Source organism: Heterodontus francisci, chromosome 11 (assembly GCF_036365525.1).
Source record: "Heterodontus francisci isolate sHetFra1 chromosome 11, sHetFra1.hap1, whole genome shotgun sequence".
Classification (NCBI taxonomy): domain Eukaryota; kingdom Metazoa; phylum Chordata; class Chondrichthyes; order Heterodontiformes; family Heterodontidae; genus Heterodontus; species Heterodontus francisci.
Genome location: NC_090381.1, coordinates 78,801,804 through 78,817,680, shown reverse-complemented (window position 1 = coordinate 78,817,680; position 15,877 = coordinate 78,801,804).

Below are 15,877 nucleotides of genomic sequence, written 5' to 3'. Positions count from 1 at the left end.
TTCACTAGGCTGATTTCTGGGATGAAGGGTTGTCTTAGTAAAGGTTGAGCAGGTTGGGCCTATACTCATTGGAGTTTGGAAGAATGAGAGATGATCTTATTGAAACATATAAGATTCTAAGGGGGTTTGACAGGGTAGATGCTGAGAGGATGGGTCGAATTTTACCTGGACAGTGTGGGGGTCCCGGCAACAGGCCGGAAGGTGTGGGGTGGGGGGGGCAGCGGCCCTGCCTTGGCCGCGTTTTGGATCTCAGGCCGAATTCCATGGCAGGCAGCCAATTAACTGCCCACCATCGGGGTCCCCGTCACTTTAAGAACTGATGAAAGGTCACAGACCTGAAACGTTAACTCTGTTCCTCTCTCCACGGATGCTGTGCACTTCTGGCACTTCCTGTTTTTATTTCAGATTTCCAGCGTTCACAGTATTTTGCTTTTATTCCCATCTTGCCATCCTTTGGAAAGCGGACTTAACGCCTTTCCCTTGCAGCCTGGAGGAGAATCTCCAGGGAGGCATTGCTAAACCATGAGGCCACCCAGTGTCTTGCCTCGGACATGGTCCCAATTGGCTCCCAATCTGTCCGGTCGGTCCGCAGCCCTGGTGCAGGGATGCAGGGAGGTGCAGGAGTCACAGCAGCAGAGGGGTTCCAGCAGTACTCAGATTCACTGCATCAGTGAAAGGCAGCATTACAAGCAGGGCTGGCACTGTTTAAAGATGGCGCCAGCACGTGCATTCTCATCAGCTGACGCCAGCATCAGCGCCTCGTAGCCTGCGCCCGCCCTCCAATAGGATGGGTCCTGCACCCCGGTTATGATAATTGGCTGGCTGCTACTTGATCGCAGTCGGCCAGCTGGACACGTGACATGCGCGTCAGCACCCGCTTCCTGCTAAAATTCAGCCCTGTATCACTGCAAAGTGTCAATGGGCTTGAGCTGGATTTTGCTTGCGTGCAGTTTTGCCATTTGAGGCGAAATGGGGTGGGACTTTCACCCCTGGTCTGACCCCACAGACTGTAGGTCAGGACTATTTAAAATGTAGGCAGGTTTCCCCATAGAGGGAGCCTGCCACAGCCATTGAGTGAAATGCAGTGAAATAGGAGGGTACAGCATTAAAGGACAAAGTAGATTTTTTTTTAAATTAAGAAAAAAGTTTTGACTGAGCTGCAGCCCCACGGCCCCTTCCAGACTTGGTTAGCAGACAGAAAAGACAGAAAGGTGACCACTATAAAACATAGCCAGTTTCCCAGGCGCCCTTTCTATCCCCCTCCCTGCCCTTCTCCTCAGATCCCACCTCCATCATTTAAATGAGTTGAGACAGTTAAGTTTCTGCTGAACGGGGGCAGGGGCAGAAAGGAAATCCCCAGCAGCAGTTTCAGACACAACTGATCTGAGAGTTGTCTTCCCTGTCCCATTTTGTTCCTTTCCCCACTGCTGTACTGCCCAATTGTGGGTAATATAGCTGAGGAAAATTATTTCTGAAGAGGAGAAAATTACCAAGAAAAAAAACATAAAAGCAGTAGTGAGTAATTAAAGTAGATAAATGAAAATGCAGAATACCAGTTTTAAAACACCATTGGGAAAACAAACTGTTTATTATGAGTGGGAAAGGAACGTGTCCATCAGCATTTCCAAAGGAATTGGTCCTGTGCTACTCAAACAAGGATATCCACTTAAAATGCATCCGGCAAGAATACTAAATAGGTCAGGCTGAATATGTTTCTAGATACTCAGTGATTATATATTATTAAAAACAGATGGCAACAACAGCCAAGATTGTATAGACTAGTTGTTTTCCCATGGTGATATTTACAGAGAAAGGCAGCATTTTCTCTCTTCAGAAAGCTGAGAGTAGCAGTGAACGGTTATTTTTCAGACTGGAGGGAGGCATACAGTGTTGTTTTCCAAAGGGTCAGTATTAGGACCACTGCTCTTTTTGATTTTAATGATCTGCACTTGGGTATACTGGGCATAATTTCAAAGTGTGCCGATCACACAAAATTCAGAAATGTAGTAAACAATGATGACAGCAATGGACTTCAGGAGAACATGGGCAGTCTGGTGAAATGGGAAGGCACGTGACAGGTGCAATTTGACACAAGAGAAGTGTGAAGTGATGTAGTTTGGTAGGAAGAATGAGGAGACACAATGTATACAATCCTAGTGGGGATGCAGGAACAGAGAGACCTGGGGTTGCACTTACTCAGTTCTTTAAAGGTGGCAGGTCAAGGAGAAAGGGCTTTTAAAAAGCATACGGAAGCCTTGACTTTATAAACAGAACATGGGTGGAATTTCAAACCTGAGAAAATGGTGGGTTTGGGTCAGGTGAGAAGCAAAAATATAAATACTTCAAACCCGAACCCAATCATTCTTGAACCCACTCACTTCCGTTTTAACAGAGGCGGAACTGTTTGCTGCGATGGGGGAGGGGCGGCTGTGCAGGAGGATGTGGGAAACCAACCCACCCCCAGGAAGCAGGTCTTACAGTTAAATATTTTAATGAGGCGGCATGCCTCAGATTTTTTTTTCTCTGTTCCAGTCAATGTTCTCTCTAACTTCTATTTGCTGTGTGCGGTCGGCTTGTTGCATTGTGCGGTCCCTTTAAGATTGACCCGCGGCCATGCATGCATCCATCTTAAAGGGCATTGCTTGTGCACAGCTTGTTTGTTCCATGCGTGGCACATTCCCGATTGCTGCATGGCCACGCACCCACGCACCTTACAGGAAACTTTAGTTCCAGGCCTCCCAAACACCCATTTCTGTCCTCAATCTCTCTTTGACCCCCCTCAAATCCCCATCTTTGCCCCTGTTCTCTCTCCAATACCCCACACTCACACTCTGACCTTCCAAACCACCCTGTACCCACTCCTCCCCCTTGCAATCTCTAACATGAGCAAATTACCTGCTCCTGGGCTGCGGCCTCTGTTACAGTGATGCCTGCCCAAAAGGAAGCCAAACCTGTCAATCAGGCTGGCTTTTGGACGGGAAACCTATCAAAAAAAAAAATGCACACCATGGAGTTAAAATTCCATGGTGTTTGTGGTGACCCGGACTTCAAATCAAAAGGTGGGCAAGTGATGGCTGGCAGCAGCCTGCAGATTTAACATGGAACTGGGAACAGGGCTCTTGCTCCTCCTGACTCCGTAATAAGTCAAGTAAAAAGTTAAAAATGACTTTTTGGGTGACACCTTACACTGGTTGTTTTAAAAGTCATAGATTTGGCTGCTAAGTGCCTTAAGAAATTGACCACAGAATGCACAATTTACCTTCCGGGAGAGCAGCGGAGAGGTGTGGACCTGTGTGGAGAACGCCGAGCGAGAGAAGAGGATAAATTGAGCCCAAGGATCAAGGCCCAGTCACTTACCTTCCAGGAGCGGAGCGGAGAGCAGTCCAGGCACGGCAGAGATTGAAAAAAAAGTGAGCAGTGACGTCACAGGAAAGCTGCTAGGTGCTTGTTTGGTGAGTAACTGCTGTTAGGGAATAACTCTAAATAGCTGAGTAAGTAACTAAAAGTGAAGGGAAAGGTCTACAGTTTTTTTAATATAGTAGACTTTTTTTTAGGGAATCAAGATCCCTAGTGTAAATAATCTAATTTTTGGGTAATTTAAGGGGATATATTAAGGGTAAGTCATGGCAGGGCAGCTCAGCAATGTGGAGTGCTCCTCCTGTGCAATGTGGGAAGTCAGGGATACTTCCAGTGTCCAGGGCGAACACGTGTGCAGGAAGTGTCTCCAGCTGCAGCTACTCGAAATCCGCATTTCGGATCTGGAGCAGCAGCTGAAAACACTGTGGAGCATCCGTGAGGCTGAGATCATCGTGGATAGCACGTACAGGGAGGTGGTCACACCGCAGGTAAAGACTGTTCAGGCAGAAAGGGAATGGGTGACTGCCAGGCAGAGTAGAAGAACTAGGCAAGCAATGCAGAAGTCCCCTGGGTCCATCTCCCTCTCTTACAGACTTTCCACTTTGGATACTATTGGGGGAGATAGCTTCTCAGGGGAATGCAGCAACAGCCAAGTCTGTGGCACCACGGGTGGCTCAGCTGCACAGGAGGGGAGGAAAAGGAGTGGAAGAGCTATAGTGATAGGGGACTTTATCGTAAGGGGTACAGATAGGCGTTTCTGTGGCTGTAAACGTGACTCCAGGATGGTATGTTGCTTCCCTGGTACTAGGGTCATGGAAGTTACGGAGCGGCTACAGGACATTCTGAAGGGGGAGGATGAACAGTCAGAGGTCATGGTACACATTGGTACCAACAACATAGGTAGAAAGAGGGATGAGGTCCTGCAACAAGAATTTAGGGAGCTAGGTAGCAGATTAAAAAGCAGGACCTCAAAGGTTGTAGTCTCTGGATTACTCCCAGTGCCACGTGCTAGTGAGTATAAGAATAGGAGGATAGAGCAGATGAATGCGTAGCTGAGGAGATGGTAGGGGAGGGAGGGCTTTAGTTTCCTGGATCACTGGGTCTGTTTCTGGCAAACGTGGGACCTGTACAAGTTGGACGGGTTGCACCTGAACCGGAATGGGACCAACATCCTTGCTGGGAGGTCTGCTAGTGCTGTTGGGGGTGGGAGGGGGGGTTTAAACTAATTTGACAGGGGGATGGAATACAGAGTGGAGGTACAGTAGGGGATGATGCACAGTCAAATATAGAACAGAAACTGAGTCAGTCAGGAAGGCAGAGCAAATATAGACCTGTTAAGGCACAAGTGAAAAATGCAAGGCTGGATTGCATCTATTTTAATGCAAGGAGTCTTACGAGTAAGGCAGATGAATTGAGGGCATTGATTAGCACATGGCATTATGATATTATTGCTATCACAGAGACATGACTGAGGGAGCGGCAGGACTAGCAACTCAATATTCCAGGGTATAGAATCTTCAGGCGAGTCAGGGGAGGGGGTAAAAGAGGAGGTGGCATTGCACTGTTGATCAAGGAGTCAATTACTGCAGTAAGGAGGGATGATATCTTAGAAGGTTCCTCAAATGAGGCCATATGGGTAGAACTTAAAAACAAAAAGGAGGCAATCACTTGGCTGGGAGTGTACTACAGGCCTCCAAACAGTCAGGGAGAGATAGAGGAGCAGATATGCAGGCAAATCTCAGAGAGGTGTAAAAATAATAGGGTAATAATAGTAGGGGATTTCAACTTCCCCAATATCAACTGGGATAATCTTAGTGCAAAAGGCTTAAAGGGGGCGGAATTCTTAAAATACATACAGGAGAGCTTTTTGAGCCAGCACGTAGAAAGTCCTACAGGAGAAGGGGCAGTACTGGACAGTACTAATCCTAGGGAATGAAGACGGACAAGTGGTAGAAGTGTCAGTGGAGGACCATTTCAGGAATAGTGACCATCACTCTGTAAGATTTAAGGTAGTTATGGAAAAGGACAAAGATGGACCGGAATTAAAGGTACTTAATTGGGGGAAGGCCGATTTCAATATGATAAAACAGGATCCGGCCAAAGTGGACTGGGAGCAGTGACTTGTAGGAAAGTCTACATCAGACCAGAATCATTCAAAGAGGGAATAGTGAGAGTTCAGAGCCAACATTTTTTTTTTATGCATGCATGGGATGTGGGCATCACTGGCCAGGCCAGCATTTATTGCCCATCCCTAATTGCCCTTGAGAAGGTGGTGGTGAGCTGCCTTCTTGAACCGCTGCAGTCCATTTAGCGTAGGTATACCCACAGTGCTGTTAGGAAGGAAGTTCCAGGATTTTGACCCAACAACAGTGAAGGAACGGCGATATAGTTCCAAATCAGGATCATGTGTGACTTGGAGGGGAACTTGTAGGTGGTGATGTTCCCATGTATTTGCTCCCCTTGTCCTTCTTGTTGGTAGAGTTTGCGGGTTTGGAAGGTGCTGTCTAAGGAGCCTTGGTGCATTGCTGCAGTGCATCTTGTAGATGGTACACACTGCTGCCACTGTGCGTCGGTGGTGGAGGGAGTGAATGTTTGTAGATGGGGTGCCAATCAAGCAGGCTGCTTTGTCCTGGATGGTGTCAAGCTTCTTGAGTGTTGTTGGCGCTGTATTCATCCAGGCAAGTGAGAGTATTCCATCACACTCCTTACTTGTGCCTTGTAGATGGTGGACAGGCTTTGGGGAATCAGGAGGTAAGTTACTCGCCTCAGAATTCCTAGCCTCTGACCTGCTCTTGTAGCCACGATATTTATATGGCTACTCCAGTTCAGTTTCTGGTCAATGGTAGCCCCTAGGATGTTGATAGTGGGGGATTCAGCGATGGTAATGCCATTGAATGTCAAGGGGATATGGCTAGATTCTCTCTTGTTGGAGATGGTCATTGCCTGGCACTTGTGTGGTGCGAATGTTACTTGCTACTTCTCAGCCCAAGCCTGGATAATGTCCAGGTCTTGCTGCATTTCTACACAGACTGCATCCGTATCTGAGGAGTCACGAATGGTGCTGATCATTGTGCAATCATCAGCGAACATCCCCACTTCTGACCTTATGATTGAAGGAACATCATTGATGAAGCAGCTGGAGATGGTTGGGCCTAGGACACTACCCTGAGGAACTCTTGCAGTGATGTCCTGGAGCTCAGATGATTGACCTCCAACAACCACAACCATCTTCCTTTGCACTAGATATGACTCCAGCCAGCGGAAGGATTTCCCCCTGATTCCCATTGACCTCAGTTTTGCTAGGGCTCCTTGATGCCATACTCGGTCAAATGCTGCCTTGATGTCAAGGGCAGTCACTCTCACCTCACCTCTTGAGTTCAACTCTTTTGTCCATGTTTGAGCCAAGGCTGTAATGAGGTCAGGAGCTGAGTGGCCCTGGCGGAACCCAGACTGAGCGTCACTGAGCAGGTTATTGCTAACCAAGTGCCGCTTGATGGCACTGTTGATGACACCTTCCATCACTTTACTGATGATTGAGAGTAGGCTGATAGGGCAGTAATTGGCCGGGTTGGACTTGTCCTGCTATTTGTGTACAGGACATACTTGGGCAATTTTCCACATTGCAGGGTAGATGCCAGTGTTGTAGCTGTACTGGAACAGCTTGGCAAGGGGCGCGGCAAGTTCTGGAGCACAGGTCTTCAGTACTATTGCCGGAATATTGTTAGGGCCCATAGTTTTTGCAGTATCCAGTGCCTTCAGTCATTTCTTGATATCACGCGGAGTGAATCAAATTGGCTGAAGTCTGGCATCTGTGATGCTGGGATCTTCAGGAGGAGGCCGAGATGGATCATCAACTTAGCACTTCTGGCTGAAGATTGTTGCAAATGCTTCAGCCTTATCTTTCACCCTGATGTGCTGGGCTCCCCCATCATTGAGGATGGGGATATTTGTGGAGCCACCTCCTCCAGTTAGTTGTTTAATTGTCCACCACCATTCACAGCTGGATGTGGCGGGACTGCAGAGCTTAGATCGGATCCGTTGGTTATGGGATCGCTTAGATCTGTCTATCGCATGCTGCTTACGCAGTTTGGCATGCAGATAGTCCTGTGTTGTAGCTTCAGCAGGTTGACACCTCATTTTGAGGTATGCCTGGTGCTGCTCCTGGCATACCCTCCTGCACTCTTCATTGAACCAGGGTTGGTCTCCTGACTTGACGGTAATGGTAGAGTGGGGGATATGCCAGGCCATGAGGTTACAGATTGTGGTTGAATACAATTCTGCTGCTGATGGCCCACAGCGCCTCATGGATGCCCAGTTTTGCATTGCTAGATCTGTTTGAAATCTATCCCATTTAGCACGGTGATAGTGCCACACTACACGATGGACGGTATCCTCAGTGTAAAGGCGGGACATCATCTCCACAAGACTGTGTGGTGGTCACTCCTGCCAATACAGTCATGGACAGAAGCATCTGCAGCAGGCAGATTGGTGAGGACGAGGTCAAGTATGTTTTTCCCTCGTGTTGGTTTCCTCACCACCTGCCACAGACCCAGTCTAGCTGCTATGTCCTTTGGGACTCGGCCAGCTTGATCAGTCGTGGTGCTACCGAGCCACTCTTGGTGATGGACATTGAAGTCCCCCACCCAGAGTACATTTTGTGCATTTGCCACCCTCAGTGCTTCCTCCAAGTGGTGTTCAACATGGTGGAGTACTGAGTCATCAGCTGAGGGAGGGCAGTAGGTGGTAATCAGTAGGAGGTTACCTTGCCCATGTTTGACCTGATGCCATGAGACTTCATGGAGTCCGGAGTCGATGTTGAGGACTCCCAGGGCAACTCCCTCCCTACTGTATACCACTGTGCCACCACCTCTGGTGGGTCTGTCCTGCCGGTGGGACAAGACATACCCGGGGATGGTGATGGCAGTGTCTGGAACATTGTCTGTAAGGTATGATTCTGTGAGTATGACTATGTCAGGCTGTTGCTTGACTAGTCTGTGGGACAGCTCTCCCAACTTTGGCACAAGCCCCCAGATGTTAGTAAGGAGGACTTTGCAGGGTCGACAGGGCTGGATTTGCCGTTGTTTCCGGTGCCCAGGTGGTCCGTCTGGTTTCATTCCTTTTTATTGATTTCGTAGAGGTTAGGTACAACTGAGTGGCTTGCTAGGCCATTTCAGAGGGCATGTAAGAGTTAACCACATTGCTGTGGGTCTGGAGTCACATGTAGGCCAGACCAGGTAAGGACAGCAGATTTCCTTCCCTAAAGGACATTAGTGAACCAGATGAGTTTTTACAACAATCAACAATGGTTTCATGGCCATCATTAGACTAGCTTTTAATTCCAGATTTATTAATTAAATTCAAATTCCACCTTCTGCTGTGGTGGGATTCGAACCCATATCCCCAGAGAAATACCCTGGGTCTTTGGATTACTAGTCCAGTGATAATACCACTATGCCACCGCCTACCCATGTACCCGTTAAGGTGAAGGATAGGACCAACAAGTCCAGGGAACCCTGGATGTCAAGGGATATAGAGGATTGGATCAGGAAAAAAAAGGAGGCTTATGGCAGATTCAGAATGCTGAAAACAGTGGAGGCACTAGAGGAGAATAGAAAGTGTAGGGGGTTACTTAAAACAGTAATTAGGAGAGCGAAGAGGGAACATGAAAAAACATTGGCGGTCGATATAAAGGAAAATCCTAAGGTGTTTTATATGTATATTAAGGGCGAGGATAACCAGGGAAAGAGTAGGGCCCATTAGGGACCAAAGTGGCAATCTGTGTGTGCAGCTGGAGGACATAGGTGAGATTTTAAATGATTACTTTTCATTTGTGTTCACGATGGAGAAGGACAATGTAGGTGTAGAGATCAGGGAGGGGGATTGTGATATATCTGAACATATTAGCATTGAAAGGGAGGAAGTACTAGCTGTATTGCCAGGCTTAAAAGTGGATAAATCCCTAGGCCCAGATGAGATGTATCGCAGACTGTTACGTGAGGCAAGGGAGGAGATAGCAGGGGCTCTGACACAAAATTTCAAAGCCTCTCTGGCCACAGGAGAGGTACCAGAGGATTGGAGGACAGCAAATGTGGTGCCATTATTCAAGAAGGGTAGCAGGGATAAGCCAGGTAATTACAGGCTGATGAGTCTAACATCAGTAGTTGGGAAACTATTGGAAAAAGTTCTGAGGGACAGGATTAATCTCCACTTGGAGAGGCAGGGATTGATCAGGGATAGTCAGCATGGCTTTGTCAGGGGGAGATCGTGTCTAACTAACTTGATCGAATTTTTCGAGGTGGTGACCAGATGTGTAGATGAGGATAAAGCAGTTGATGTAGTCTACATGGACTTCAGTAAGGCTTTTGATAACGTCTCGCATGGGAGATTAGTTAAGAAGATAAGAGCCCATGGGATCCAGGGCAATTTGGCAAATTGGATCCAAAATTGGATTCGTGGCAGGAGGCAGAGGGTAATGGTCTAGGGTTGTTTTTGCAAGTGGAAGCCTGTGACCAGTGGTGTACCACAGGGATCGATGCTGGGACCCTTGCTGTTTGTCGCGTACATTAATGATTTAGATGTGAATATAGGAGATATGATCAGTAAGTTTTCAGATGACGCGAAAATTGGTGGTGTCGTAAATAATGAGGAGGAAAGCCTTAGATTACAGGACTATATAGATGGGCTGGTAAGATGGGCGGAGCAGTGGCAAATGGAATTTAATCCTGAGAAGTGTGAGGTGATGCATTTTGGGAGGACTAACAAGGCAAGGGAATATACAATGGATGGTAGGACCCTAGGAAGTACAGAGGGTCAGAGGGACCTTGGTGTACTTGTCCATAGATCACTGAAGGCAGCAGCACAGGTTGATAAGGTGGTTAGGAAGGCATATGGTATACTTGCCTTTATTAGTCGAGGCATAGAAAATAAGATCAAGGAGGTTATGATGGAGCTGTATAAAATGCTAATTAGGCCACAGCTGGAGTACTGTGTACAGTTCTGGTCACCACACTATAGGAAGGATGTGATTGCATTGGAGAGGGTGCAGAGGAGATTCACCAGGATGTTGCCTAGGCTGGAGCATTTCAGCTATGAAGAGAGACTGAAAAGGCTAGGGTTGTTTTCCTTAGAGCAGAGAAGGCTGAGGGGGGACATGATTGAGGTATACAAAATTATGAGGGGCATCGATAGGTTAGATAGGAAGAAACTTTTTCCCTTAGCCGAGGGGCTAATAACCGGGGGCATAGATTTAAGGTAAGGGGCAGGAAGTTTAGAGGGGATTTGAGGAAAAATCTTTTCACTCAGAGGGTGGTTGGAATCTGGAACACACTGCCTGAAGAGGCGGTAGAGGCAGGAACCCTCACAACATTTAAGAAGTATTTAGATGAGCACTTGAAACACCATAGCATACAAGACTACGGGCCAAATGCTGGAAAATGGGATTAGAAGAGTTACGTGCTTGATGGCCGACGCAGACACGATGGACCGAAGGGCTTGTTTCTGTGCTGTATAACTCTATGACTCTATGACAATGCATATTGCTGTCATTTGTAATTATATTTTGCAAAGAAGGCCTGAAACAGATGGTAATCCTTCTACTTGTAAATACGAAGGGCCCAATGCCTGTTACAGGCAGGTGCTGTGAATGCCTTCAGAAGAGTCCTAATCAACATTGCATGCGACGAACAACCGGCTTAAAATAAGCTCACGCACGCCGTCGCCATGTTGGACCCTTAGGTGCCCATTTTATGCCTGTCAAACAGTGCCGCATGATCCAATTTCTAGACCCCGCTGTCTCAGTTCAAAGTGTTATGCGAATAGCAACACACTACAAACTGTTCCTTCTAGAATCTTCTGACTGCTGTGATAATTTTAATCCCCTGAAAATTGGATTTAACATAAATGTCGTATTTTTAATATAAAACAAAATGATATCCTTTCAGGGAATAAAATCCTGAAATGTGATGCTTAGTACTTTTTTTCAATGACAGTGTCTCATTAGTAAGGCAAACTTCACAGTTTTAGCATTAAGAATATTATGATCCGTTGTGATAAATTTTGCAGAAGACTTGAGTTACAGATGATAACATTTATACCCTAAACTCTTCAATGATTATGTGAATTGAGATTCTTTAAAAATAAATTCTAACTTCACAGTATATTGCAGTGCAAAACTTACTAAAGTGAAAGTGCAAAAAGTAACCAATTTTAGCATGACATTGAGTAGTCTGTCATTAAAGATCTTACCTTTCTGGCATTCCAAGCACATTCTAAAGTAATCACATAGACAATGTCCAAAAAACTGGTCTGCAAGCCTCATACATATGTTCATTTCTTCAAAATGTTAGAGTCTCCGATTTATGCCGTGTTCCTTGCACTGAGGCTATGTTTTTTGTAATCGAACAACTCGTGTAGATCCACGTTAACTGCAAGATAATCCAATACATTCTTCCAGCCTGAGCTGAGAAGCTCCACACTGAATTTACAATTGGAGCACTAGATGCTACAAATATCATTTGGCGTGGTAGACCTTACTGTGCAGCACTTTGTATTGTTTGATTCTGCCACTTAAAGTAGCTTTGGCACATACTGAAAAAGCAAAGAAGTCAAAGCAGTATCAGAACTCTTTCTGCAAGAGGGACAGTGAATGTCTTCAAATGTCCTCCTCTTTCTCATCTGTCATGTCTAATTGATAAACTGCAAAATGAATAAAACAGAGGAGTATGGGAATGTTTAGTAAAATTTTCACATGGTTTTGCTTCATCATTAATGACAGAACTTTCAGTTGCTTTCACTATGCTGTCTGGAAAACCTTTTCTAAAACCTTCTACCTCTTTCTCCACCTTTAAAAACTTCAAAACTCATCTGCTTAACCAACTTTCCAGTTGCCTTTCCTGAATCTTCCCTGACCCCTTTAATGAAATTGTATTTTCTATGATTTGCTTCATATAATATGTCAATTTGGCTGTACACACTGTGCACAAGCACATAGTAATGCATGACAATAATGACAATATCCAAAGGAAAAATTTGCCTACATACTTAAAATAGTCTATCTGCTCACTTTACAGAGGAAGAACTCAATTCATCTCCAAAAAGCATGGAAAGAACAACACTCACCATTGCACCAACCATCATCACCCCTATTTGAAACAAAGACCAGGTGTAGATATGAACACAGCACAAATTAAATAGTGATGCGGCTGAGGAAGAAGATAGTGAAATACGGGACATTGATAATGATGGGGTAGAAATGGTGTGGATTGATGACAAGTTGCCTGATACAGGAGGGTGGTCCAATGTGGAGAGTGCATTGTCCCCAAGATAAATGGCGATACAGATCTTAGTGGGCCTCCTCTCCAATGTTACTGTGTATTACCTGTGTTGAAGAGTCATTTGCATTTCTGAAGAATATTCTAACTGCTGCTTTGGAGATTTTGGAGTTGAAAATCCAAGATATAGACTTCGCTAGCTTTACCTTGTTTGGAGGACTGTTACAATCAACCTTGAGAGAGAGAATCAGAGATGTCATCTATCCCAGTGTTCTGTGGGATGCCCATCAACATTGACAGCAGTAACACAGAACAGTAGATGGACATTCAAGTTAGTAATCATTGTGTGCCATCACATAGCCTGCCCAAACAACAGTGGATTCCCCTTCTGCAAAGATGACCCGAGGCATTGATGTAGAAAACCAAGGTTAGCCACAGCTAATTATAATGGTGTTCTGTATACCCCGCAGCTGGCCAAATAACTATCCAGCTACCCAATTATAAAATAAAGGGGCACAGTAACAACCAACAGGCATAAAAAGGAAAATACATCTACCAAGGTCATAAACCACTTGCACTGAAACACAAAGATACATTTATTCACTTTCAATATATCTCACAGCCTACCAGTATTTCATTGGACAGAAAATAAAATGTCAGTTTCTCAAAAGTAACCAAAGCAGAACATTTATATTTCATAAGAGAAGCAAATAGCCCTTCCATCATTGTAAATCTGCTTACTAGAAAATAACAGTGTACAATAACAGTGCTCATTGAAGAGCATGTTAAATTTCCTAATATAACAACCCCCATATCTGAGCAGAGAACAGCTGCAGCAAAATATGGAGGAGAACTATGTGTCCTAAATTTCCCTTTCATAACTTTGAACCAATGCTCTCTCATTCTGCTGCCCTAGCATATCTGAAAGTACTTACCTTGGAATTAAACAAGGACATCCTCACAGATTGAAAAGAGGCTTGGAGCAGATTATGGGATTATTCTGCTTCCTCCTCTCCTATATCATGGCCTAACTCCCAGCTGTTCCTTAAAGTTAGAGGAACACTCCTACATGTTCATAGCTTGCAGCTGCTCATCAGCCATAGAAAAACCTGCAGCCTTAGTCCGTAGTGCTATAATGTAGTATCATTTTCTCCAGAACATATTGATAGTTGGAATGTTAAGGTCACACATTTCAAATATCTGCCATTTTCCCATTGACTTCAGAGAGGAGTCAGTATTCAAGTGTGTCTGGGACGTTAATATCTCAGGGGCTTTATGCTCAGGGTTGAGGGGTGGGGGAAGAGAGTGAATGGTTTTTCACCTGCTTCAATCCCCAATTTCCACCTGAGTTAAAATCACTTAAGTTACAATTCCTCCTTGCTGAGCCTGTGCTTACTCATGTAAATCACCTCCAATATAGTCAGGTAGCTAATTCCTCCAGTAATTCTGCTGCTTGTGTTGATGAAAGCTATAAGCCTATATCCACTGCAGTCTTGTTATGCTCACTCTTCCTCCTTCTTCTGCATTGAATATGTTCATCAATGGTTGCTATACCCACATTCTGGAACAGAAAACATGAGTCCTCACTTTCGTCACGATTGTGATTGTATTTCAAAACTTTAATATTCCTTAGGTTCAGTGACACCAGGTCTCACATTCTGTATAATTCTGTATCAGTTTTTCATGATTAGGCTTAAGTAAAAAAGCTGTGTTTTCTCTCACTTTGTTCGTTTTCCAAAATTTAGTTTTCGACAGGACAATTCCACAATGCAGCACTGAACACAGATCAATAATCCATCAGCACTTTCAGCTGGAAGTGCCCTATTATATACATGCGTCTATTACATCCAGAAACATTACTGAACAGAGGAAAAGCTTGCCCAATGTTTTCATAATGCAGACTAAGTATTTCTATTATTTCAAGATTAAAGATAGTCCACTATTGATAAAGATGCATTAACATTAGTTGTTGAAATTATAGGTCCATCAAAAGATATTTTGTTTTCCTACAACTTGTGGAAGAATGACAGCACAGACAAAACACAGAGGAAGAATTTTAGAATGGATCACATCTTTATCCTCTCCATCTCCTGCACCAAGACCTTCAGTACAGTGTTGGAAAATCTTGAAGGCATGTTGTGCCATTATTGAGTCCATCCCATGTCAAATTCACTTTTGGAACAACTTCCAGCATCTGCTATAGCCACAATTCACGCCCCTTTAAGAGATGCAGGCTGCCATTAAATCGGCAGGCTAGCTTTAATTCGTGCCAGTTTTTCATGATTTCACACCCCTTCTCAGGTGTGCAGCCAGTCAACAGCACACTTAGCGCTGTCTGCACACTACAATTATTTAAATTAGCAGGCAGCATGCAAACTTTATGCTGCCTGCATCAGAAACAACTAGCGCACTGTAATCCTCCATTGCAATCCCTGTGCCTGTTTTCGGGCCCTGTCCAATATCATGGCCAATGCTTTTGTTTAAGAGTTGGCCAGTATTTGGCTTATGGCAAGGTAGATATGGAAAAATTATTTCCTCTGGTGAGTAAAATAGATTTGAGGTACATGCAGATAGAGTGGGAAAGTGGAGTTGAGGTAGATAATCAGCCATAACCTTATTCAATGGCAGAACAGGCTTGAGGGGTGATATGGCCTACCCATAAAATGGTAGAATCATAGAATGGCTACACCACAGATGGAGGCCATTCAGCCCATCGTGTCCATGCAAGTGCAATTCAGCTAGTCCCACTCCCCCGCCTTTACCCCATAGCCCTGCAAATTTTTCTCTTAAGATAAATATTCAATACCTTTTTGAAAGCCATGACTGAATCTGCCTCCACCACAGCCTCAGGCAGTGCATTCCAGATCCTAACCACCTGCTGTGTACAAAAGATTTTCCTCATGTTGCCTTTAGTTCTTTTGCCATTCATTTTAAATCGGTGTTCTCCGGTTCTTGACCCTTCCTCCAATGGGAACAGTTGCTTCCTATCTACTCTGTCCAGACACCTCAAGATTTTGAACACCTCTATCTTCCTCTCTACCTTCCCTTTTCTAAGGAATATAGCCCAGTTTCTACAATCTATCCTTGTAACTCATCCCTGGAACGATTCTTGTGAATCTTTTCTGTACCCTTCACATCCTTCCAAAAGAGTGGTGCCCAGAATGGTTCACAATATTCCAGTTGAGGCTAAGCCAATGTTTTATAAAGGCTCATCATAATCTCCTTGCTTTTACACTCGAAGCCTCTATGAA